We start from the raw sequence: 24,807 nt of genomic DNA, 5'->3' as shown, positions 1-24,807 counted from the left end.
ATGGCTAAAAACTCATTAAATGACAGGGGGCAAAGGTAAGCAGATTACATGCACATATGGGAAAATTCCACGATATTCCAGGTTTTAGAATTAATTTCTGTGATTGTCAGTTTTAATCTGCAGTCCATGTCTTGTGCGTCATGGAATTAATATGGCCCTACATATTACTGTGGCTGTAAAAAAAATGACTAGGACTGGGTAACGACACTAATTTCCTGAATCGATTCAGTTTGATTCACAACAGCCTATTTTAAATAGATTTCTATTAAATCCATTTCCATTCTATATAAATTCCTTTACAGCTGACTGTGTAACACTACCTATTTCTTGAATATTAAAGACAAAAACACAGAGTCCATTTACGTGACAATCAAAATCTGGTATCTGGAAGTAATCAGATAATTGTAACAATCTGATCTGACACATCTACATGTATTTCTAATATACCATAACAATTTGGGCAGCTCAATTATGGCAAAAACAGAGAGAGAGAGAGAGGCAGCCAGTGTGACATTTGAAGCCTTGTCTGTGGTAATACAGACTATCTTCTTTCCTCTCAGGTCCTCGTAGCATAGCTATTGTTTGTCTCAGACCAGCAGCTATGTTCTGCCCATGTGATTTGGGAAAAAATGAGTCTGGAAACACTTTGTTTTCACGCTGAAATCCGCATCAATGAAATGTAGCGTGACATTTATATACGGCTCTATGGTGCAGTTTGACCACAGATCCATAGTGTTGGTGAAATGTCCTTCACAACACCCTCTAGACACTCATCATCCAAGCCAGGGAGAGACACTCTGCTAACATGGTGACAACATGGCAGTGATAACGTTTGTCCAAAGTGTTGACGAGTTTCTTAAATCCCGGGTTGTTCACTGTGTTAAATGAGCACTGGTCTTTGGTGAGAAAGATAAAGTTATGTTTGTTTATAACGTTTGTCTCTTTGTGTCTCTGGGAGCTGGTGGATTTTTTAGTCGCGACTCTTTAGTCTAACTTCAGAGGTTTTGGGAACTTGCATTGAATTTAACCAAAGCGGTTGGGGCTGTGGGAGGAGTCTGCAGCAGAGCGCTGCAATGCCAGCGGAGCTTGATTTACATAGTTACATAGTTCACAAATCTGTACGCCAGCTTTTATTTTGAAATTTATTGGATGCTTTACACTGCTCCCGTGTCTGATTTCCTGTCTGGCCCTATCTGAACTGCTGAGCTTGACGTGTTCTAGACGTGCTGGAGGTCAGAATAAAACCGCGGCGCAGCCAGAACATGGCGTGCACGTACCCAATGGAATTTAGCTGTTTCTTACATTTTGTGATAATTATCTACATCAACCAATATTAATTTCTTTTTAATATCGTCCAGCCATAATGAAGAGAGTTAAAACACTTCTCTTATATTTTTATAGCCTTTCCACAAGGCAGCATCTTTCCCAAATGACCAAAAAGCAGCCAAATTAGTTCATTCAGCGCCGATCGCAGGGTCAAGAGGTCAAACACACTTCGTTAATCAGCTGCATCTCTGTTCGAATGATTACTGCCATCTTTCCCTTTTTTTAAGTTATTGGCTGTCACTCTTCCAGGGAAACAGCTCATTAGCCGTGAGCCGATGAGGTCGTGCCAAATCATAGCCCCATCTGAAGGAGTGAAACCACTCTGGAAAAGACATAATAACTGAACTTTTACAAGCACCAGACACTTTCCTGGAAAAATCAAACAATGTTCCACATGACATCAGTAATTTAAAGATGTAATAAAATGCTGCGCACGCCTGGTTACTGTCTCTGTGAGAGGAACAACTTCACTAAAACAATAACCTAAAAAAGGATGAGTGTATTTTGCATTATTGGATAAAGCACACTAAGCTGAGTCTTCTAAGCATATATGAGTGGATCAGCTTCTATAAAAAAAAAAAAAAAAAAAAAAAAAGGAGCATTTCTTATTGTTTGGAGCAGAAAATGCTTTCCATCTGAGATTTAAAAGCTGTCAGACGCAGCACAGCAAAAGTTAATCCTAATATTTACTTTGCTCCCATCGGAGGGATTCAACAGCGGGAGCAGGTGGGATAGTGGGACAGAACCCAATAAAAAAGTGTGTCAGCAAAATATTTATGATGCCGACAAAAAAAAAAAAAAGTCCTCATACGAAGACTTTTTAATTTGTAAGGCACTGCAGAATTTACTTCAGCAAACATAGCTGAGTTAAATCATTGTTCATTTAATTCCAGCATCATTATTTAACAGCCACTGGTCTCCCTGCTCTCTACATATTTTGCATCAGCTAATAAAAACCAGCATCAGTGGAGCCCTGTTTATTTGTCTTTATGGGAAGATGTGAATAGAAGAAGGAAATCCCCAACAGTCTTACAATCCACAGCCACTGGAGACACTTCTCATGGAGTTTGTCTCTCTGGGAAGGCAGAATGTATGTTCTGAATTTCTAAAAAAAAATTAGAGATGGGCCTTGAAGTAATTTTTTAAGTAAACTAGTCAGGCCAATATGTGTGGAGAGGGGCCCTTTAAAACCTGCTTTCATTTTTTTCCCAGATTCCACTTTATTTTCTCTTAAATGATATATTTTACTTTTTTCTTCCCCTGAATTTTCTTTTATTACGCAACCTAATTTTTCCAGGGCAATATTTCTTATGTGGTCATTTACAAAGTTACATAGGAAAACACCTACTTATTTCTTCATTTTAAGATGTGTTTTTTTTTTTTTTTTTGGTTCTGTTGAGTGGTTGCTTGACAGGAACGGGTCAGAGAAAGAGGAGGAGACCTGTGACCAAGGACCTTCAGGCGTGACTGGAACCTGGGCCAGCAGCTTTGAGGAGCTGCAGTCTCCGTATACGAACCAGATGGTCTACCAGCTGTAAACAGCTTTTGTTGTTGTTGTTTGTTTTTTCTTTTCTGAAGCAAAATATATCAATCATTTATATCACAGACAATGACAGATTCTTTTTCCCACCACAGATCTTCTTTAGGACAGCGTCCAGGTGCAGCTCAAATAATTGGGGTGAGTTTGATGGAGGCTGCTCTGGTTTTCTTTTCTTTTTTTTTTTTTTTTTTTAAATGCTCTAGTTTTCTGGCAACGCTCCTCGTTTGGTCAGTCATTATATTCTCAACCTAATCCCTCACCAGAAACAGATGCAGCTTTTTCATTTTTTAGAGTTATGTCATGTTGAATTTCTTAATTTTCTAGACAACCCCAGCATTTCTGTCAACCTCTTATCCACTACTAAACTTTCGGGGGAGACTTGATCCCTGTTAGTTAAGGTGATGTCACACAGACGGTTTTCCCTGTTAATTTGACTCAGGCACCGTGAAAAACTACAATTTCATCCTTGTTTACCACATTATGGAAATCTCAGGCCTGGACTGAAAGCAGGGCTAGCTATGTTAGGGAGCTGTAGCTTCTGTTCATGGGGCAGCTGCTCTGAAAGGTGAACTAACACAAGCATTCAGCTACAACATAACCAGTCATATTCTGTTGTCTGTCCTTCTGGTCTCTTTACTCCTGAAGAGCAGTATTTTTGTGATGGTTTGGTTAGTCTGTCATTGTGTTGGTAGATCTGTGGTAAACAAGCTTCATCTTTCATGATGTGCATCTGATTTTGTTGTCAGGTAAAATACTGCCACGCTTCCCTTGATTTGGTTGCAGTTGCCAACATCTGCTCCAGTTTGTTGCTTCCGCTGGAAACAGCTCCATAAACAGTGGTTTCAGGTCTCTGTGTAGGCAAACATAACTTTCCTCCTGCCCCAAACAAAAATAAGTTGACTGTTGAAAAGCAGCAACTGTGTGCACCTTCACAATTTATCCACTTTTAGATCAAGTCATGCACATCTCCATTAAAAAAAACTGAAAATCAATGTCAAAGCTGCAGTGCCTGGTTGATCAACTCCTTCTTTAACACAATTGTAAAAACTGAAGAATTTTGGATTCAAATGTGAGCTTTTGTTGTTTTTCTCCAGGTTTAATCTTTGACATTGGGAAGTTTGACATTCACTTGGGCTTTTGGATGCTGTCACAGGAATTTTTAAACATCTAGAGACTGGTGTAATTGTAAACTAGGGCTGGGCAATTAAATCAAATTTTAATCTTAGTTACGATGTGGGTTTTCAACGATCATAAAAATTAAATGATCTGATTTTTTGCTCCTTCTCAGTTTATGCTTGTGCTGTCTTCAGGTGCAAATCAAGCACCGCTGGCATTGCAGCGCTCTGCTGCAGACTCCTCCCACAGCCCCAGCCGCTTTGGTTTAATTCAACACGAGTTCCCAACACCTCTCAAGTTAGACTGAAGAGTCGTGACTAAACCCAACAACTCCCATAGACACAAAGAGACAAACGTTATAAAACAAACATAACTTTATCTTTCTCACCAAAGACCAGTGCTTAGTTAACACAGTGAACAACCCGGGATTTAAGAAACTCATCAACACTTTGGACAAACGTTATCACTGCCATGTCGTCACCATGTTAGCAGAGTGTCTCTCCCTGGCCTGGATGATGAGTGTTGTGAGTGTGTTGTGTTGTGGTTACAGTCCAATGTTTCACCATAGAGCCGTATATAAATGTCACACTACATTTCACTGACGAGGAGTTCAACATGAAAACAAAACTTCTCCAGACTAATTTTTTCCCAGATCACACCGGGCAGAACATAGCTGCTGGTCTGAGACAAACAATAGCTACGTGGGACCTGAAGGAAAGAAACTCGTCTGTCTGACCAGACAAGGCTTCAAATGTCACATTGGCTCTCTGTCTCTCTCTCTCTGTCGATTGATAGAAATTGATATTCTTAAAGTGAATAATGAATAAATGTGTTAAATTGAGATCTCAATTTCAATCAAAATAATTGTGATTTTCAATTTTGCCATAATCGAGCAGGTTCACTGCAAACGTGTTTTTACATTTCAGAGCACTGGCAGCCACTGAACTGATGTGAGCTAATTAACACAAAATCAATGGAGGTTTGAAAATACCATCTAAAAATTTAACTCAACCCTGCAAGACAACACTGATGGAGAATCTCATATATCTGCACAATCTCTCAAACTCAGAGTGCCTTCACTGGTTTAACAGCTGGGTTTGTTAAACCTGAGGGACACCAGTAACCTGCTTCTGCTCACTCTTTCAAGAAGAGGAATCAATCTGCAAAAAGGACACACTTAGAAACCTATGCATAATTTAGGAATGGAAAAAAGACAGTCAGATAAATAGGTTGCGGCAGATTCAACATAAAAAGCATGCTCTACTTTTCTCAGGCTTTGAAAAGTCACTCAGATGATTTCCATCTCCCCAGGCATCTGCACAAAACATTTGATGAGGACATAGAGAGTTTTTCTTCTTTTTTTTCTTTTCACAATTCTATGTTCATGTTTGTGTATAAGTTTTAAAAGTCTAGTATCAATTCTGATATTGATTCTGGCGTTTGGGTGTCAGGTGGCATTAGCTGTGTCGATTCAGCTGAATCAAACAAAAGAAAGAATTCTGTTATAGATTTTTGTGAGCTACAAAAATAGAGAAATGCCAGAGCAGCAGCAAAGCACAAACAGCCTTTAATCTGTTCACAAAAAACTGCCAGAATATTGAAGCTTTTCCTGTAAGAGAATTAATTCCCCCAGTTTATTAGAACCACAATATCAGAGCGCAGCAAGCAGTACTTTACTGCCCAATAAACAGACTCACCAACACTGGAAAATAGAAGATAGAGGAACGTTATTGGTCTGATAAGTCTCCAATTCAGCTCCACATTCAAATGGTAGGCTCAGAATTTGGTGGAAAAAACATGAATAGTTCAGGCTGCTGGTCGTGTAACGGTGTGGGGGATATTTTCTTGGCACACTTTTGAATGCCATCCCTTTATGACCACAGTGTAGCATCTTCTGAAGGTTACTTCCAGCAGGATAATGCACCATGTCACAAAGCTCAGATCATCTCCAGCTGCTTTCTAGAACATGACGATGAGTTCACTGGACTCCAACGGCCTCCACAGCCACCAGATCTCAGTCCAATAGAGCAGCTTTGTGATGTGGTGGAACGGGAGATTCTCATCATGGATGTGCAACAACCGCATGATGCTGTCATGTCAATATGGAGCAAAATCTCTGAGGAATGTTTCCACCACCTCATTGTATCTATGACACTGAGAATTCTGAGCCTAATAAAAAGGGCAGTTACTTTAAAATGAAATGTAATTTGTCATGAAAAGTGTTACATTTTTGTTTTGACACTGACCAAAACTGCCCATTTTTCCAAATTCTGAGGGAAAAAAAAAAACTAATTAGGGGTTTTAGATGTTAGAAGCAGAACGTCTCAGCTGTAAATTACAGTTTATTTTGGTAACTCCTGCTCTGGAGGTGACACGACCGACATTTCAGTCCTCAATTAGAACCATAAAGGCACCGGTACGGACAAAATAAGCACAACTGAATGGAAAGTTCCTATAATATACAGCTTAGAAAAAGGCGCGTGAATCTTGCAGCCTGCTTCCTCCAAGTGAGAATACCATGTGACGACAATAAGAACAGAAATATCTCTGTTAATGTCTGTGCTTTCGGTCTTTATTTTTCTCTGGAAGTGTGACCAGCTCAAGCTTGGATTTCATACTTAAAAGAACTACTTTCTATAGAGGAAATGGTTAGGAGTAGGTGGAGGAGGAGAGACGAGACGGTGTCTACACTATACGTAGTGTTTCCTTCAGGTGGAGGCGTGTACAGTTAAACTTCCTGTTCAAGATTTGCACTCTTCTATTGATACTGTAGCTGCTGCTGCTCTTTGTCTCTGATGAGGTCATCAGATCATCTGTGCATCATCAGTCTCAGCTGTTTTTTCCTCTCTTTGTCCAAACTGTCCTCCGCCTTCTGAGCTGTGGTGGGGTTTTTTTTGCCTTTCCTTTCTTGCAGGATAGTCTGTTGTTATCTTACGCCGCTCTCCTGCATGCGGCATCCTGTTTGCGCTAGGGCAAGACAAACACTGTCTCTGTGTGACGCTGAAGACATTTCACAGGCTGTCACATTTTCAGCATGGGCCTGATATCTCTGTAATTGGGTTCTTCCTGATGTGGGAGGGAGGGAGGGAGAGAAAGAAAGTCAAGAAAAAATAGAAAATGGGAGAAAGAAAAAGGAGCAATGGTGGGCGAGGGTCAGCTTCCTTTTCCACCAGGACCCCAATCAACTGTCCCTGAGAGGCCCACGAACCAATTCTTTCTGCCGCTGTGTACTATGTAGAGCAGAAAAATCAACATGGGGATCCATGTCATGCAGAAAAATAGGTTAAACCAGTTCATCAGGCAAGTCCAAAATGGGACGAAGCAGACTCTCTCCTACTCCTCTGAACGTCCAAAGCATGTCCAAATCAAGAACACTCCCAAGAAGTCTTTTAAACACTTCCCCTCAGAAATGACCTCCATCGAGAGCCAGAAAAGCAGACTTCCAAAACAAACAGCAAAGAGAGAACCAAGTTTCCACAACACATAGCCTACGCCCAGACCTCGACCAGAGCTGGAGTGTTCGCACATCAAAAACACCAAAACGTCTACGGCGGTTTAAACCCTGGCTGCACAAAGATGGCAGATACAGGAACATCTGAGAAGGTAGATTGTGTAATATATCTAGAGCCTACGGGGGTTTGGACGGCGGTAGGCTTCTGCTTTACACATAATTCCCTTCCTTTGTCATTTTCCTCTTTTTTTTGTGGGGGGGGGGGGGTTGTGCTCATCCTTTTTATGACACACTTGAATAATTTCACAATTTAGTTTTGCAACTTTCATCTGAAGTGACACTACTGAGCAGCAGTTGGGAAAGAGATGAGGCAAGCCCGCATTTCAGAGGACGCTTTGAGGGTGTCATTTGGCAGCAGAAAGACTTAACTTATTTTAAAGATAAAAAAAACTACTCATCTAGGTCAGCCTTTCCCAAACTGGAGGTCCTGACCCTAAGTAGTGGCCACGAACAACAACGTAGGTTATCTTGGGGGTCATGGCTCAAAAAGTATGGGAACCGCTGATCTACATCATTTAAACTAGAGTGTTGAGTATCTCCATGGTCATGGGACTCTAATGATGAAGAAATGTCAAACTGATATAAAGATGCTCATGTGTTGCTCAATCCTGTAATTCAGTCAGGTCGCAAACGGCTTTATAGATCTCCCTTCAGTGCACACAAAACGCCTCATTAGTTTTACACTCAGCTTGCTATTTAACTCAGTTATTCATCATCTGAAATCTAATCACCTCTCACAATCAGTTCTGCCATTATCTGGTGACCTTACAGCAAAGAACAGACATACATACACATATGATGAAATGAGGAATGTGCATTAAGTCAAGACGGATAAACACACACACACAAACACACAGACAGGATGCAGAGTGTAAACTGCTCATCGTGAAAGACGAGTAAACAGGAATTGCAAGACAAAGTTCTTTGTAATCTCTCTGTCCCAGATGTAAAGTTCACACAGACTCACTAACCACTTCTGCCAAGACACACACACATACACACAAACAAAGCTAAATAATTTTTGACAATCTCAAAGATGTGGGAAAGAAACTAGCCTGAGTCAGACAGACACATGCATAACATCAGCATTAATGCAGCTTCTTTTTCCACTGAGGTGAAATCAGACCATGTTTATGAGGAAATTAAACTCACAAATGAGGCTGCTGATGCAGACATAAACAATCTTTAGCATCGTTTGCAACTATGTTAGGCAACAGAGACGTTATCGTTTGTTCCTTGACGGAGAGTTTGATGAATGTTTTTTACCCTGTTAGCACTACTTATCAATTACTATAATTATTGTAATCATGGTTAGGGTACTTTGGTCCAGTTTTTTCTCCTGTAATGGTTTTCATGACACCAGTTGATACAATTCTGTCAATAAAGTAGTGGATTGGCTCAAAAGAAAACAGTCTGTTAAAATCTTCTGTAACCCCTGATACAATCACAAGCTATCCTGACCTCTGAGATGTGATCAATGGAAAGTGGGAAAAGATGTCATCACTTATTCTTAAACACATGGCTAGGTTTTAATCACATGACTTTTGAAGGGCCAAGTACTTCTGGCAACCAAATCAATATGTCTAATGTAGAGCTGGGCGATATGGCCTAAAAATAAAATTGCAGATTTTTTATAACTAAATCCGATTTCCGATTTTAAATCGTTTTTTTTTCTTTTCTTTTACAAAACATAAATAAACTTATTAAAAACATTTTTTGTTTATATAGATGAATGCCAGCAAAAATAAAGCATATAATGTCATAGCTTTTCCACCATATAAACGACTTCATATCTTACACAGAAATATGCGACACAATGGATCCGTGATCTCTTTCCATCTGGATCCTTATCATACAGGATCCACTGCAGAAATAATTCCCCTAAAGAAGGCTGTCTCTTAACTAGGGTTTGTAGGTTAAGTTGACTCAGAGAGCAGCATTTCTCATTGCAGTTATACGCACAGCTAAATCCCAGACGTGAGTGAAGGGTCACTTCACTGAAAAATTGCCAGACAAACACCGTTTTGGTGTGGAGGGAGGGCTAAGTCTGCTGCTAACTATGGAAAAAAATCCAGATTTTCAAAAAAATAAATCTCCAGAAATGGAAAATTCAATTGATCAATTTAATCGATTATTCGCCCAGTCTAATGTTGTATAAGGAAGACATTGAAAGCTGTCCTACATACCTTAAAAGTGTTGAAAATGTGTTATAGATCCTTATATTTTATCCAAAAACAGAGTTAAGCTTTGAATTGGACGAATATCCATTCATTCAGTTCCCTGGTATCTCAGATAAGCTTCTACATGGCCAAACAGATAAAAACATAGAAAAGCTTAGAAGCCTATTAACTTCTTTATGTGTGGACAGATGAAAGTAGTTGGGATTAAGACCCTTTATGATGCATCATGCATCTTTCTGCTGGTCTAAGTGCACATGTTGGTGTTTTTATTGCATAATTGCTACATGTGCTTGGTGTGAATAAACCACAACACTGTTTCACTCTGTCATGGCCTAGATTCTTCTTAGGAGCCCAGTCTATGTTGTCATCATTAAGATTTCTAGGACAACCTGGTGAATAAAGCAAAAACACTGCTTATCAACAGGTTGGGAACCATTGACTTAGATGACACAAACACCCAATACTTGAAAAATCCAATAAATAATGCACTAGTATCCTTTCTAAAAATCTAAACTTTAAAATAGCATAATGTATCTTTCCGACCTGAATAATGTGTGTTTCCAACTCATTTTGATGGCACTATGTTATTCTTCATGTACTTTCCTGGAACTGTTGTTGCCCTGCAGGTTTCCATTGCTGACAAACCACACTTTGTGACTATATTTTCCTGCCTGGAAATTCACGTTACAGCCGAGTTTTGCTTTACACCCCACGTCACACACCATCAACACACTGGCTGATGTGAATGTGAATAATGATGATTCATCAAAGAAATACACAAGGCTATTATTAAAGAAAAAGAGGAAAAGAAAGAGAGAGAGACTGAGTCAACATCCCTGGAGAGAGTTCAGAGAAGCAACAGGAAACAAGATGGATGCCATTGGTAGAGGGCACCTCAGTGAGAAAATCTGCCAAAGTTCAGAAGTGCTTTTATAAAGGTGCAGCTTGTAACAACTGTAAAGATCAATGAGAGAAAATGTAAATACATCATGAAAAACTATTTCTATTAGGATCTTATTACTGTACTAAAATACCATTTGTTTTTATTCTGTTACAATGAGCCATTTATATCTACTTGCCGTGGGCCCAGATCATAGACTGTATATAAAAGATAGACGGAGCCTCTGTGACATCACCCGTAGGTTTCTGAAAAGCAAACGTGAAGCTCGTTGGGCAGTTCCTACCATCGCCATGTTGGCAGCATCACGCTTGCCGTTGCTCCCAGAATATACAAAAATGGGCAAAGTGATGATTGACGTCTATCAAACTCCGAGCTGCCTGTAGCTAAGAGCTAACTGAGCCAACTCAGATCTAATGTGAGCTAACGGGCTAATGAAGTTGGGTGGGCTAAAACTAAGGCACACTGTTAGCCAGCTAAAAACAGCGTTTGTGCTGCACTCTCCCTTCATGCCACATTTCACCGCCATAGGTTGCCGCTTGGTCCAGATACATGGCAGCTGCCATATTTGTGCTAACATTTTGACTACAGTGTCTCTGAATGGACAAACAACTCTGTGTGTGAGGTGAGAACTCACTGAGCTTCAGTACTGCAGTATCGTCTTTTTTTCTTTTTTTTTTTTTTTTGTGGTGCTAGAGCACCATTGGGGATAAGTAATGCATTACAAGGACCATGGAAGAAGACAGGACACATGTATGGTATGATGAAGTGCTTACTTGTAGTGCAGTCATTGCTGCACCTGAGGCCACTGGATCCACTCACAGATGAAAAAATGTTTATGTCTGGAAGAATTTTGGCCGCTGACGGCCACAATCCTTTCACAACTGTGCTTGGTATTTAAAGCAATTTCTACCCCTATCTTTACCACTAGATGTCATTTCTACACATTGTACCTTTAAAGTGATCCTTGAGTGCTGATCAAAGGTTCAAGAGCAACTTAAATGGACGGAAATTAAAATGGTTTGTGGACAGGCTTGTGGACAGATGGACAAGAGTAACCTCCTGCTTATTACCAGGTAATAAAATCAGCAGTAAGCAAACAACACTAAGCTGCTGAGCTGTGGTTCTGACATGAGATGCTGCTACTCTCTGCACTCTGATTAGCTTAGTAGCATCTCTGTTACTAAATCTTTGGTCCCCAAATTTCCATTTTGAAACCATTTAACCCATAAACAGCTATTTTATAAAGACTGGAAGATTAAAAAAAAAACACACACACAACTAAGCAATGTAACTGTGTATACTCATTTGAAGAGAACTAAAATATTCAAGTTGCTGTCTATCGTTTGCCACAACTGTATAAGAGTGCAAAGAAAGAGGAAAGTAGGCTATGGTTTTATGTGGTCAAGATGTGCTGCCTCTGAAATAATATTCCTCAAGTTTATATCTCCTTTATAGACGTTAAGATAATAAAGATATGTCACATACGGAGGCATCCAAGCAAATACTTTTTACTCATTTTACAAGACAGGAGAACTTACCAGAATCCCTGCCTTGTAAACTTATACTGTTGTGTGTCTGACAACTTTATGCCTTTGGACACCTTCAAATAGCCGTAGTATGTTTCTTCCTGCCAACAGTGGAATTTCTCTGTAACCCAGCTGACATGTTAAACAGACTTCGGGCAAGGGATGTACATTTAAAAGTTTTACTCACACAAATGAAAAAGGTTTCCATCTGTCATAGAGGCAAAGCAAATACCTATAAAAAATTAAATGAGGAACATTAGCAGGTAGATAAATGTACTGCCTTTTCAGCAGGCATTTGTCTTCTCTTTCTAACAAGCTTCTTGTGGGCCAAATTGGGTAATAAAACTTTGTGAGGCAGGCAAGGTGGAGGTGGTACCATCTGTTCAGCTGTTATGTGAACTGGCATCCAAGGGCTGGCCTGTTTCGTGGGGCCCGACAGACGAATGGACACTTGTCTGCAAGCCTGCGGGTGTTGACAGGCTGCAGGCAAGCAGCCAGGACGGCCCTCCAGACAAGTGTGTGTGCATACAGGCCAAGTGTGAAGTCCACTTTCTATTATCTCTGGCCTGTCAATATTTTTGGTTTTATTTGCCATCTAATAAGTCAAAAATCTACATGTTGCTATGAAGTAGACCTGCAAAAAAAGCATAATATCAAACATAAACCTCTGGGAACTTTGCATCATATGGTCACAGGAAACATAAGAGTTAACGTCAGAGTTAAATCAGTAATTAACACTTTAATAGCTCATTAATGCTTGAGTTTTTTCTTATTAATTTCCCCATGACCAGAAGCACATGACCTTTTTTGCCAGCTACATAATGAATGAAATTGGAAGTCTTAGACAAAGATGTGTTTGTGGTTGAGCTCTAAAAATAGATACCAGAGGAAAGGCAGAAGTTGTGGGGAAAAGAGGGTGGGTCTGCATTGTTCGGACTGTCCACAGTGGAAACTTTATTGTCGGTGGTGAAAGGTCAAGTGATAACCCTGTGCAGAGGCCAGGAGTGATAAGGCAGCAAGAGGAACCACAAACATATCCACCACATTTGCACTGACATAAGCTGGAAAACTGGCAAAAGCCCCACTATCCATGAGGATCCCAAGGGGAAGTCATCGGGGAGTGGTCATACTCCAAACATCAGCACCGAGCTGCAGCTGATCCTGTTTTTTAACTTCCTCATCACTTCTCTTATCAATTCATTGTTTTTTTTACAATAATTTTAGGTTTCAAGCTTTCTACAAATGTCATGCTCACATTATTCATTCTTATGTTTATTCCTCTAAATGGTGGTTTTAAAAATAGATTGCCCCAGGTCTTTTTCTCAGGAGACACTCTGAAACGTTCCCAAAGAGAGAAACTTCTGCAGTCACAATGTTGGCAGATTAGACCAGCGGGCCCGAAAGTGGCCTGCATGTCAAAAAAAATAAAGTAAGATAAAATCACGGTGCATTACATCGCACATCGCGCAAAGACAAAGTAATTTGTGATCGTGAGTTGTCACTAATAATGCCGATTGGTCAAAATGACGGTAATATTTTCTTAACTGATCAACAAGAGCAAAGCAAGCGGAGACGGAGCAGCTTAGATGCAGAGAAACGTGGTGGCGAAATGGACTCAGAATAAAAAGATGAAAGGGGGAAGACAAATGATGAGGTGGTGTCAGAAAATCTGGGATATTTTCAAATCAGCAGCAGCAGTGACATCATGTGAGTTTACTTTTCAACAAATGAGTGATGGCGGAGAGACGGATGGAATCTGTGGCGCTTGGAGTTGATTCTTTGGCCCTGCGCCACACGTGTGGGAAACCCTGCGTTATCTTGCGTTATCCTGCGCTATCCTACGTTATCCTACGTTATCCTACGTTACCCTACATTATCTTGGAGGCTTTGTCTCAAAAAATCTGGGAACACTATACAGATTTCAAACAAGATCTAAAGCTGACAAAAGCTTGCTTTAGCAAAATCTGTCATTACATTCAAGGGTTTCATTGACATTGCTTTTAATCATTTTAATGTTGTTTATGACTTTATTATAATTTTATTGTGGTTTTTGCTATTATTTGCTGCCTTTTACTACTTTTCAATGCTTTCTTTGCACCATCTGTAATACTCTTACCATTTTATGTAAAGCACTTTGAAATGTCTTACATGAAATGTGCTATTGAAATAAACTTGCGTTGCCTTTAGGCATTCCTAAAAGGTAGGAGCTCATTTTATACTTCTTTGTGCAGATAGAAAGATAATATTGTGATTGTTGTTGGTAAAAAGTTTAGCTGTTTCAGAATACAGAATGAATCTAACTGTCAGAAATGCTGGTCCATCATTTTTTCCAGAAGTGAGGCTGAGAGTGGGAGGACTAATGATGCTGTAATTAAAGCCAGGGCGCCAAGCTCTGACACCACAGCAGCTTGCTGGGGAGAAACGCCCAGTGCCACCCCCAGCTGCTGCCTACCCTCTATTTGCATTTGCAAGAAAGACACAATATAAGCACTCTGGCTGGTATGACTTCTACTAGTTGGGGGGCTAACCGCAGAAAATGTTCATGTACGGCGTATTTAGATATCTCTAGAGAGTAACACAATTGACACTTTCTCTCGTGTAAAAAGTGAAAATGTCTGGTACGTTATGTACTGTTTGCTTGCCTTAAATGGGAACCAGAGGACGTTAAAGAGTCAAATACTGGAAGAGTTTTCCAAGGTGAGACTTCCATGAAACAGACTTAGTTTTGAGTGATGGAACAAAGTTTTGAGCAATGCGATGTATGATGTATGAACATGCTTTTTAGCGTGTGGACATGACCCAGTGATGCCCGATATTTATAGAAGCACAGCATACAGCATAAAGTGCGCCGAGAAACAGCAGGAGTCCAGAGCAGGAAATCCTAAAGGGCAAGAGGCTGCAGAAAGAGCAAAGACATGAAAATAGTCTGTATGAGATCCCTGCTTAATGATCTGGCCAGATGAGCTTGTATGTTTTTGTACTGGAGCCTCGGGAGAAAGGGGGGACAATGGGCTTAACTGAAAAGTACTCAGCCACTGACTGTACAAGGACCTCAGACAATAAGCATGCTTTATCAACGGCTTACGGTTAAATAAACAACCATCCTGCTCACAATGAGTGATTGTGCACAAGAAACAGATGAAGGGATTTGCCTAGAAAAGACGCCTCTGTATGGCTTACAGGTAGTGATGGGGAGGGAAATGTGAAACCAAGGTGTTATTTCACAGAAGCAACAAATAAACAAAGAAATAAAACACAGTATGTGAAAGCCTATAAAAGAAAAAAAAAGGATTAAAGACTTTGTGTGGTTAAACTTTAAGTCTGCTAAAACCTGCAGAATGATTTCACAGCATGTTACCTGTTTAATCAACCTGGCATGACATCAAACGTATTTACAAGTCTCATCTTCTACATTTTGTGGCTCTGCAATCCCAGCAACATGTTAAGATTTCTAATGAGTAAAATATAATAAATGGGTAGTTTTTTTTTTGTTGCTGTTTTTTTATGTCCAACATTTACAATCTATGGAAGCATAGAGCTGTCACTCAAATAAAAATCTAATTAGCACCTTATCAGATTATAACGTGATAGTTTATTGTAAAAACCTGAAACATATTAGATTTTGTGGTGAAAACATGAATTACAAACCATGTTTGTCTTTGTATGGGTAAACTGTATATAATATTGTCAGAGAAATGTTTAATTTACCAAATGGGATTAAGTTTGCTTCATTGGAAAGATTTGGTGAAGCTTGGAGGACACTGTGATATTGTTGACGTTGCACCCTTAAAGCAGACAGGACTACATCTTTGTGTCTGCGACTTAATTCTCTGCAGCCCCAGCGGTGCATATAGCCTCTACAATTTTCATTTTCAGGAGACAGCCACAGGAGTAACTACTGGTACGTTATTAACCAAAAACATCACACACAGTCTGGCAACTCAGACACACACACCGTCTCACTGCATGCAGGCAGGTTGCTCATAACTGTCCCACATTCCTGTGTGTACAACAGTAAATCAGAGCAGAACAATGAATGCTTGATAAAAAGACCTGCTTGGTCTTTCTGTTTGGTGAGAATAGTTTCCATTAAATGTATTTTGCTCCAATATTTCTGTCACAACACATCTGCATACAGTAGGCTAATTTAATTCATGTTTTCACAATAAAATTTATCACGTTATAATGTTACACATATCACATTTTTACATGAAACTATCACGTTATATGGTGATAACTTTTTTTTGTTTGGGTGACAGCTCAATTCTTCTGTAATAATCTAACATGTAAATGTTTCATGATTCTTGAGCTGCTTCGATGCCCTTTGATCTGAACACTCTATTGTCTTGAACATTGTGGTTGAAAGTGTTTTGTTTTATAACTTCCTCACGAGTTCAGCTTCTATTTAAAAGAGAAACGTAAGTGAAAGTGCAGGAAAGTGGCAGCCATCCACAGAGTACAGCTGGTGACTGTGTGGGAAAGTTATACGGTGTGCACAAGGGTCAACAGAAATTGACCTGAAAGACCAGAAAGAAAATTGAAACCAGGCTTCACAACGACTATAAGAAACATACAAACATGCTTCAATTTAGGGGTTGAGGAAATTATCAATGTGTCAAGATGTGGAAGATTCATAAATGATTCCCAAATGTCAAAAATGAATTTTTCAGGTAATGTTGATGCAACACAATGGGAAGAACTTGGAAAAGTGCAAGTTAGATACCGGAACGGTCTTTGTAAGAACAAGATGGTTGAGTGAGAAATCTGACCGGCAACCTCTGCATTTATAACTAGCATTCAGGAGCACGCTGCCTTCCATGGAGTTGAACATAGAAAGATTAAAACATTTAGTTGGTGTTGCCACCAAACAGAGGACCATCGTGTAAGTGATGTTGAAGCTTCATCCTGATTCAGAAAGGACAAAGCGAATGAAAACGCTGGCAAAGATTTGGTCTTAAACCAGGGTTTTTACACTGTGTCACACGGTTTGGAGGAGAGAAACACCGTCCTATCTCCCAGATATTTGAAGTCATGTAAAATAAGAAAGCAGGAAGGATAATTCTAGCGCCACTTTTGACTCTTGCATACATATCTGTCTACATAGCTCTCAGTTCACTCAGACTGAAGGACTCTGGGTTAATTTTAAATGTAGACTGACAGACAAGACCTCCAAGAACTTAACCCCTTCAAATCCTGCAATTTTTGCCTAAAATGGGATTTTATTAGAGATGGAAGATATTGGCCAAAAATCTAATATCATGAATCTCTAGTTTGTATGGATGAAGTAAAGCTTGTGGACCAAATATCTTACTGGACTACTTTTACCGGACCCTTGTTGGTGCAAGAGGACAGTTTTTGTTGCAGTGTCCTCTGCTACAGGAGTACAGTGTGGCTTCAAACATTATTCTTCTTATCTAGATTATTCATACCTCAAAAGCAGAAATTATTTTCAAGCTTTGCAAGATGGTACTGAGCTTAGCCAAGTCTGAGCAAATAAATATACATATATTTTCCAGTCCAACTTCACCCAACAGCTTCACTGGTTTGGCCCAACCAGCAGCCACTTGTTTACCGCCTGACTTTTTATCACCGTCACACAGATTATAATGCAGCACATTCAAATGTTATTACCACAAAACAGCGACCCTAGAACTCATTGTAAACAGTCCAAGATACATTTCAAAATCTTGGATCTTAAATTAATCAAATGTATGAGGCAGACTGAGCTGAGAAATAAATTTGCTTTCAACAGCGCAATGAAATTTGCAAACAAAGATTTAATTAAACACGCTTCTGGAATAACTAAAAATGGAGTAAAGTTAGACAAAAAAAAAAAAAACTAGTCCATTGAAATCCAATGTGCAAAACTACCCTTTCCATTTATCTAGCCTGTGACATCTGAGACCAACATATATTTTCATGCATCTTTTGCTGAATGTACCTCTGCAGCTGCTGGAGGAAAGCACAGACCAACTTCACTCCACAGCACGAGCAGGATGCTTAAGTAAGTTGTCTGTGGTGATAAAGGAGGTATGAGCGCTTCTGTAATCACTCAGTTTGTGTGTCTCCCCCGGCCAACCGCCCAGATAAAACCCAGCAGGACAGCGCAAAGCATGAGCATGTGCTGGTGTGAGTGTGTGACTACAACAAACAGAATGAGGAAAACTTCTACACAAGTCAAGTGGACGTGGGTTGTAGATAAAAACAAAAGTTGGGATAAGGTCTGCTGTTGCTATGCAAAGCTCTTTACAACACATTCTTTGGGGTTTACAAGAGCCAAATTCCTTTAATAAACAAGGCCAGCATAAGATTACTTAATAACCGTATCCTGTACACACAATGCTGCCCAAACAGCTTCATGGCATGCTGCTAAATACATAAAACACCTCTTTTTAACTTATCCCAAAAATATCTGATTTAATGTAAATGAGTTTATTGTGATCAAGCTTTACCAAGTGGACATCCTCAACCATAGAGCTTAATTAAAAAGTTAGTTGTAAGCAAGAAGTTATAAACTGATCACGTGTCTTTTCCTGTATCTATATGATAATCATCAATATAGTACAGTAAAATTACCCTTGTAAAAGCAGCTATTTAAGCCAGAACAATAAGAATGTTGGGAAAAAAATAGTTTAAAAGCACCTACATTACAGTTCACTTCTAACAAAGTGACTGTTTTAAGGCTCATTTATGCTCGACGCAGACGGATACGCAGACAGATGGACAGTTTCGTCCGTCTTCTGCGTCTGTTACACAAGTAATTTGGTCCGTTTTCAGGGAGCTTAGCTATCTGTTGCTTGACGCAGAAAAGACAGAGCAATACCACCGGAAATCGCGAGGGGTGGTGCTGAGCAGAACAGACCAGGGAAAAAAAACAAACCAGAGATGAAGAAGAGAATCAGGAAGGGAACAAAAAAAGCTGAACAAGAATGTAGACGAACTGTAGAAATTGTGCAAGATTTTGAAGACAGACTATATGCGAGTGTTTAGGGCGTTTTGGGCAGTTGGAAACAACTGTATAGCGACGCAGTCCTGCTGCCAAACGGTGTCTGAATCTAACGTCGGCTTGCGAGAGTAAACTCTGAACTAAGCACCGCCCACTAGTGGAGGAACCATGGCAACGCAAAACACGCATGGAAGTATGGAGGACAGCGACGCATGACAACGTTTGAAACAGACGTCGCTATTTACACACGTAAGGGAGCATAAATTGGCCTTTATTCTGAAAAACTTTATTCAAACTTGGTACTTAAACATATTTTATAAATAAGTTTCCTGTCTCACAGCCAGAAAACAAGAACTAGCTTTTGCAAAAAAAAAAAAAAAAAAAAAGTAAAAAGACTTATATGGCTTGGAGGAGGTCTGCGCTCTACAAAACTATCATAATTTATTTATATTAATATATATTTTTTATAGAAATACATGTGAGGGCAAAGTCAACAATTAAAAAAAAATCAGAGTTAGAGTCTCAAACTGTTTTAATTTATGTTTCTATTCACAGTGAGAGAGAAATTCACTGTTTTAATAGAAAGAATGGCTTGGTGGTTAATAAATTGATAAAAGTCGATTATTCGAATTTTCTGTTCATGACGATTTATTTTATTGAAAATCTGGATTTTTTTTTTCTCTTTTATGCACCACAAAACGCTCTCCTTGGGCTTCCGTAGTCAGTTGCGGACTCTGCGCCCCCTCCTCACCAGAACAGTGTTTGTCTGAAAGGTCTAACAGATTTACAGTGAAGTGGGCCGTCACTCACACCTGCCATTTAGCTGTGCAACTAACTGCTGCTCTCTTTGAGATGCAGAAGACAACTTCAGCCCACAAACTCATTAAGAGATGACCTACAGGGGAATTATTTCCACAGTGGATCCAGTGCGATAACGATCCAGATGGAAAGAGATCATGGATGCAGCTGTGTTGCGTATCTCTATGAAGCTCATGAAGCTGATATTACGGTGGAAAAGTAAGGACGTTACTTTTTTGCCATTATTCATTCATATAAACAAATAAATAAAAACATATTTTGTATGCTAAAGCTCAATAGGTTTTTAAAAAAGAAAATTAAAGAAAAATCACTTTGAAAAGGAAATTGGATTTGGTTTGGTAAAATATGAGATTTTATTTCTAGGCCGTATCGCCCAAAGTTTTAGTTGTGTGTTTTTTTTTTTTGTTTATTTTTTTTAAGAAAATCCACAGGTTTAGGAAAGCTTCTTAAAAAAAAACAAAAAAAAAACAGCCTGAGGTTGTAACAGGTTGACGGCCAGGCGAGTCTAGACCTGGAGGTTGTTTGGTAAATCCTGCCGGAGACGGGATGCCTTAGGTAATCACCCTCAGCTTGGGCTGCAACAAAAGTCCTTTTGACCACCAACATTTTGATACGACATTCATTCTCGATTAAATCATCTAGTTTCTTTAACAATAAATTTTAAAAAAAGCTCAATTCTACACCTTTGAATCATTTTTTGTTATTTTGTAATATTAATTGGCAGTTAAAAAAAAAAACACCCTCTATTGATTTGAAAATTAAAAAAGCCTTTAAGTCTTTGCATTTATAAAGCAAGAGGCAAGTTTTTGCTGAAATGTTTTTAAAAATGACTCAACTTGTAAAAATATTTTCAATAAATTAAAAAATATGGATGTGAGATTTTTAAATTACATTAGTTATGTCATTCTCACTTCTGGCCCAGTTACTTAGATAACTTGGTTTTGTCTCTAAATGTCATAATCTAGTTAAGAATAACCTAGTTAATGCTTATATATGTGAAACGTTGCTAATTCTTTTACTCTGGTACCCAAAATGATACTGTAACAGTGGAAACTTTTGACACTGTGTGGTTGTCAGAGGTTAATGCTTTGATTGAAACAGTGTGGTCAAATCACACATCTTATAAACTATTTACTTATGAATGAGTCTTTGGCCTTGTCAGTGCAATCAGTGGGGGTGTGAGGGTTTTTTCCTTTCTGGCTTTCCCAACAAGGATAATTATGGCTCTTGGAGTGAACCCAAACTTCCCCTGCTCTGTGTTGACACTCCCACCCTTATCCCAGTTCCTTATCTGGGTCCAGTGGAGCCTGGCTGTTCATTGTCCCGTTCCTCTCAAACACATCATCAAATCCTCCTGAGCGGGGTCAGTGAACTCTGCAAAAAAAAAATTGGCTGTGTCGCAGCACTGTAAAGTCCCCGTCTCGTGTCATACATACAGAGATTCAATGTGTGTTTCTGCATGTGGATTCACTTGTGAGCGTGTCACTACTCCTTGGAGAGCCCCACTATAAACCCTCCTGTCTGGCTCTGTGAGCAACTGTTTATTTTTTCCTGGTAAAAACGCTCCTGTAGGTTTGAGCCCAAACAGACTTTTAATGGAAGCAAGGTGACCTGATACTAGGGAGACGGAGCTAAGACAAACAACCTGATGAGCCACGGATACAAACAAATTGAAGGTACAACCATGCAGTTGCTAGCCTTCAGTAATCTGCCGCCATGTGTCAGCGCTGAACCTCCTGCATTAGGAGACAAACGGAGGAGCTTCTTTTCTCAGGTTAATTATATCATAATAAGAACTGAGACTTCCTAATTTGGATAAAGATTAGTGATGAATCACATCTACATCCACTGCATGACCTCAGTAATGTTCCAGTTTTGAAAATACGAGCAAGCAAATCGTCAGCTCAAAGACAAAAACTGCAAGCAACTTGCGTCAGAGCGCATCATCATCTGCATCATCATGCAGAACCAATCAGTGATGGCAAATTAAACTTCAATTCTCTTATTGGTTTTAACAGCAATGCATCATTGAGAAAATATATTATAATGAACTGTAATGAAAGACAATTATATAAATGTGGTAGGAAACAAAAGAAACTGAAGAAACATCCATCATTACAACAGATTTAAAGGGTCATAACAACAGAAGAGCTACCAAAGTAAATTGCTTGCAAACGTCTTTTGTGAAGCAATTTATTCCCACAAAAATAAGGGCTAAAATGTTCAACACAGCTAGTGAGCAATGTTAGCTTCCCACAGTTTGGTCTTTCACAGGATCGACCCTAAGGCCAGAATTCCCATAGCCGCTGGCCTGAGGAATTCAGCTCTGGATTGTATCTGAATCTTGTGCTTTCCCAAAATAAATTCAAATGACTACTAGAAATAAAAGAAACCAACTACAAAGTAGCTCGTTATAAGGACAGTCGGCCACTTCATGCAAACATTCCACCATAGGAGTGACTATGTCGTGGAAACCCAGAGTACAGTGTGACAAATACAATGAAGATTACCTTTTATAACAGCAGCCTCAACTCTTCACACCGGGCTTGGCTATGTACAGAGTAGCCCACAGATGCAGGAACATCTTTCCACTATCAAACTGAGGTTTCAATGCAAACTAGTGTACCCTCAATAATACACAACATGCAAAGTATGCAAAGCACATTTTATTGCATCCAACACTTACACAATAATCATATCCACAGCTCTGGCACCATCATATAAAACCAAGTAGGGCTGCTCGATTATGGGAAAAATTGTAATCACGATTATATTGTTTGAAATTGAATTTGAAAAAGTTGTCTGTGGTAATACAGACTAGTTTCTTTCCACCAGGTCCCCATAGCTATTGTTTGTCTCAGACCAGCAGCATGTTCTGCCCGGTGTGATCTGGAAAAAATGAGTCTGGAAACATTTCGTTTTCACATTGAAATCCGTGTCAATAAAATGTAGCGTGACAGTTATATACGGCTCTATGGAGAGGCTTGACCACAGGTCTGTAGCGGTGGCGAAACATTGGACTGTAGCCACGTCCTTCATAACACCCTCACTACACTCATCATCCAGGGCAGCAGAGACTCTCCACTAACATGGAGACAAGATGGCCGTGATGCCGTTTGTCCAACGTGTTGATGAGTTTCTTAAATCCGGTTTGTTCACTGTGTTAATTGAGAAAAAAGTTGTTTGTTTATAACGTTTGTCTCTCTGTGTCTCTGGGAGCTGGTGTATTACACGTCTGCGTGAACGAGCGCAACATTTCAAATGCACGAATGTCGCCTGTCGCTTGGCTGGAGGAGGGCAGCGATTTTCGCGGTCGGGGCTGTGGGAGGAGTCTGCAGCAGAGCGCTGCAATGCCAGTGGCGCTCGATTTCCAACTGAAAAACAACACAAGAGGAAACTGCGAAGGACAAAAATTAATTGTGATTAAAATTCGATTAATCGCCCAGCCCTACTACCAAGGTGTTTATTAAAGCTTGTCAACTAAAAATGCATACTGTTTTAACCATGTATACATACATATTGAGCAATGCTTGAATTTCACCAAGTTATTACACATTTTTTCTGTAAATTTAGTGTTTGTAATGATGTCAAAAGTTAAAAATTCTGTTTAAATGTGAGGAAACTTTGAAAGTAAGCACCAAGCACAAGTATCTAAATGCACAGAGGCATTATTTGGCCAGGACATCCTGGCCTGCATGCCCGTAGAAAGCAGGCTACAAAGACACTTTAACTTGTAAACTGATGAAGCCAGGAATCAAACAAGAGAACTGAACTATTCTTCCAGAGCTCACCAGGTCGGTTTCCGTTGCCATCGAGTAGTAGCTGGACTGTTAATGCTGCAGGGCGCATGTGAGGATGAGGAGGTAGCAGCAGATAAGACATGAGAGTTATTGTTAAATCTGCAAGTTCAGGTTGGTGAAGGTGAAGGCTCTTCTTCGCAAGCATGTCTAGCTCTTAAAATATTTAGCTTGTAAAAGAAACAAACATCTTATGTAAACATGTTTTAACAAGACACACCTTTACATATAATCATAACTGTGTGGGTGTGTGGGTTGCGGCCATGAAAACTTATTGTATTGTATAATTGTGACCTGATGAAACAAGACATCATCAGCAATTTAACAATGTCTTCATTTACCAAACAGGGACTGTAGCATGTGGAAGAACCACACACAACCACAGCAGCCTGGTACTCTACATCCTACTCATGCTGGTCACCAGCTTGGTCACAACCTGCTGTGGGATAGCATCCCATTCTTCAACCAGCATTTGTCACAAGTAAGCCGATGTGGTTTTAGTGGTCAGTCTGGCACAACAGCAGCCTAGACTGATCCAAAAACGTTCAATGGAGCTGGTTACAGAATCTCATCTCAACATCTCTCTGCTTTGAGATTGCCTCCAGTGAGGCAGGGGCCTGCATCCACACAATGTAGAGAAGATTTGACACGTTTTTCATGGGCACAACCCACATACCCAACATCTGCTGCTCATCCCACATATTCATTTTCAAATAGGCCTGTCGCGATAAGCAATAAGTCAATTAATTGAACGATAAGAAAATAAGAGCACGATAAGTTTGCCGGCCGCGATAATTTTTATTAGTCCCCCCTTTACCATAAACTGTGTATGACAATAGGTTTCACTATGGCGTATTTCGACTCAACGCTCTGGTTTGTTGCGGAGTGATCTCTCTGGTGTCATACTTGACTGCAGCATGTTGCAGCACGAGCCGGTAAGCCGCATTTGTTTTGCAGGGCTGCCAACACGCAATGGCCGTGAGACTTGCGCATTTAAGTGGCTTCTCACGCTCCTCAGCGCTAAACCTCCGATTCTCATGCTGAAATATGTAAATAAGTCGAATGGAGAAATAATAGATGCAAGCACCTCCTCTTTTATCATTTCGCTGCTCCCCACATGTAAGCAGAACACACACATCTAGCTT

The 24,807-nt window shown here is 39.8% G+C and overlaps 1 protein-coding gene and 1 long non-coding RNA gene across 3 annotated transcripts in view; one reads left to right on the top strand and one right to left on the bottom strand.

Annotated features, from left to right (window-relative positions):
• LOC121655501 (inositol polyphosphate-5-phosphatase A) overlaps nt 1-24,807 on the bottom strand; it is a 161,901-nt gene that overhangs the window by 128,639 nt on the left and 8,455 nt on the right. The window lies entirely within an intron of this gene.
• LOC121655503 lies at nt 608-22,914 on the top strand. Its single transcript, XR_006013224.1, has 3 exons — nt 608-734; nt 3,279-3,281; nt 22,892-22,914. It is a non-coding gene; the product is annotated as an uncharacterized LOC121655503 (long non-coding RNA).

The sequence above is a fragment of the Melanotaenia boesemani genome, chromosome 16, assembly GCF_017639745.1.
Source record: "Melanotaenia boesemani isolate fMelBoe1 chromosome 16, fMelBoe1.pri, whole genome shotgun sequence".
In the NCBI taxonomy this organism is placed as follows: domain Eukaryota; kingdom Metazoa; phylum Chordata; class Actinopteri; order Atheriniformes; family Melanotaeniidae; genus Melanotaenia; species Melanotaenia boesemani.
This window is presented reverse-complemented; position numbering and strand designations above follow the sequence as displayed.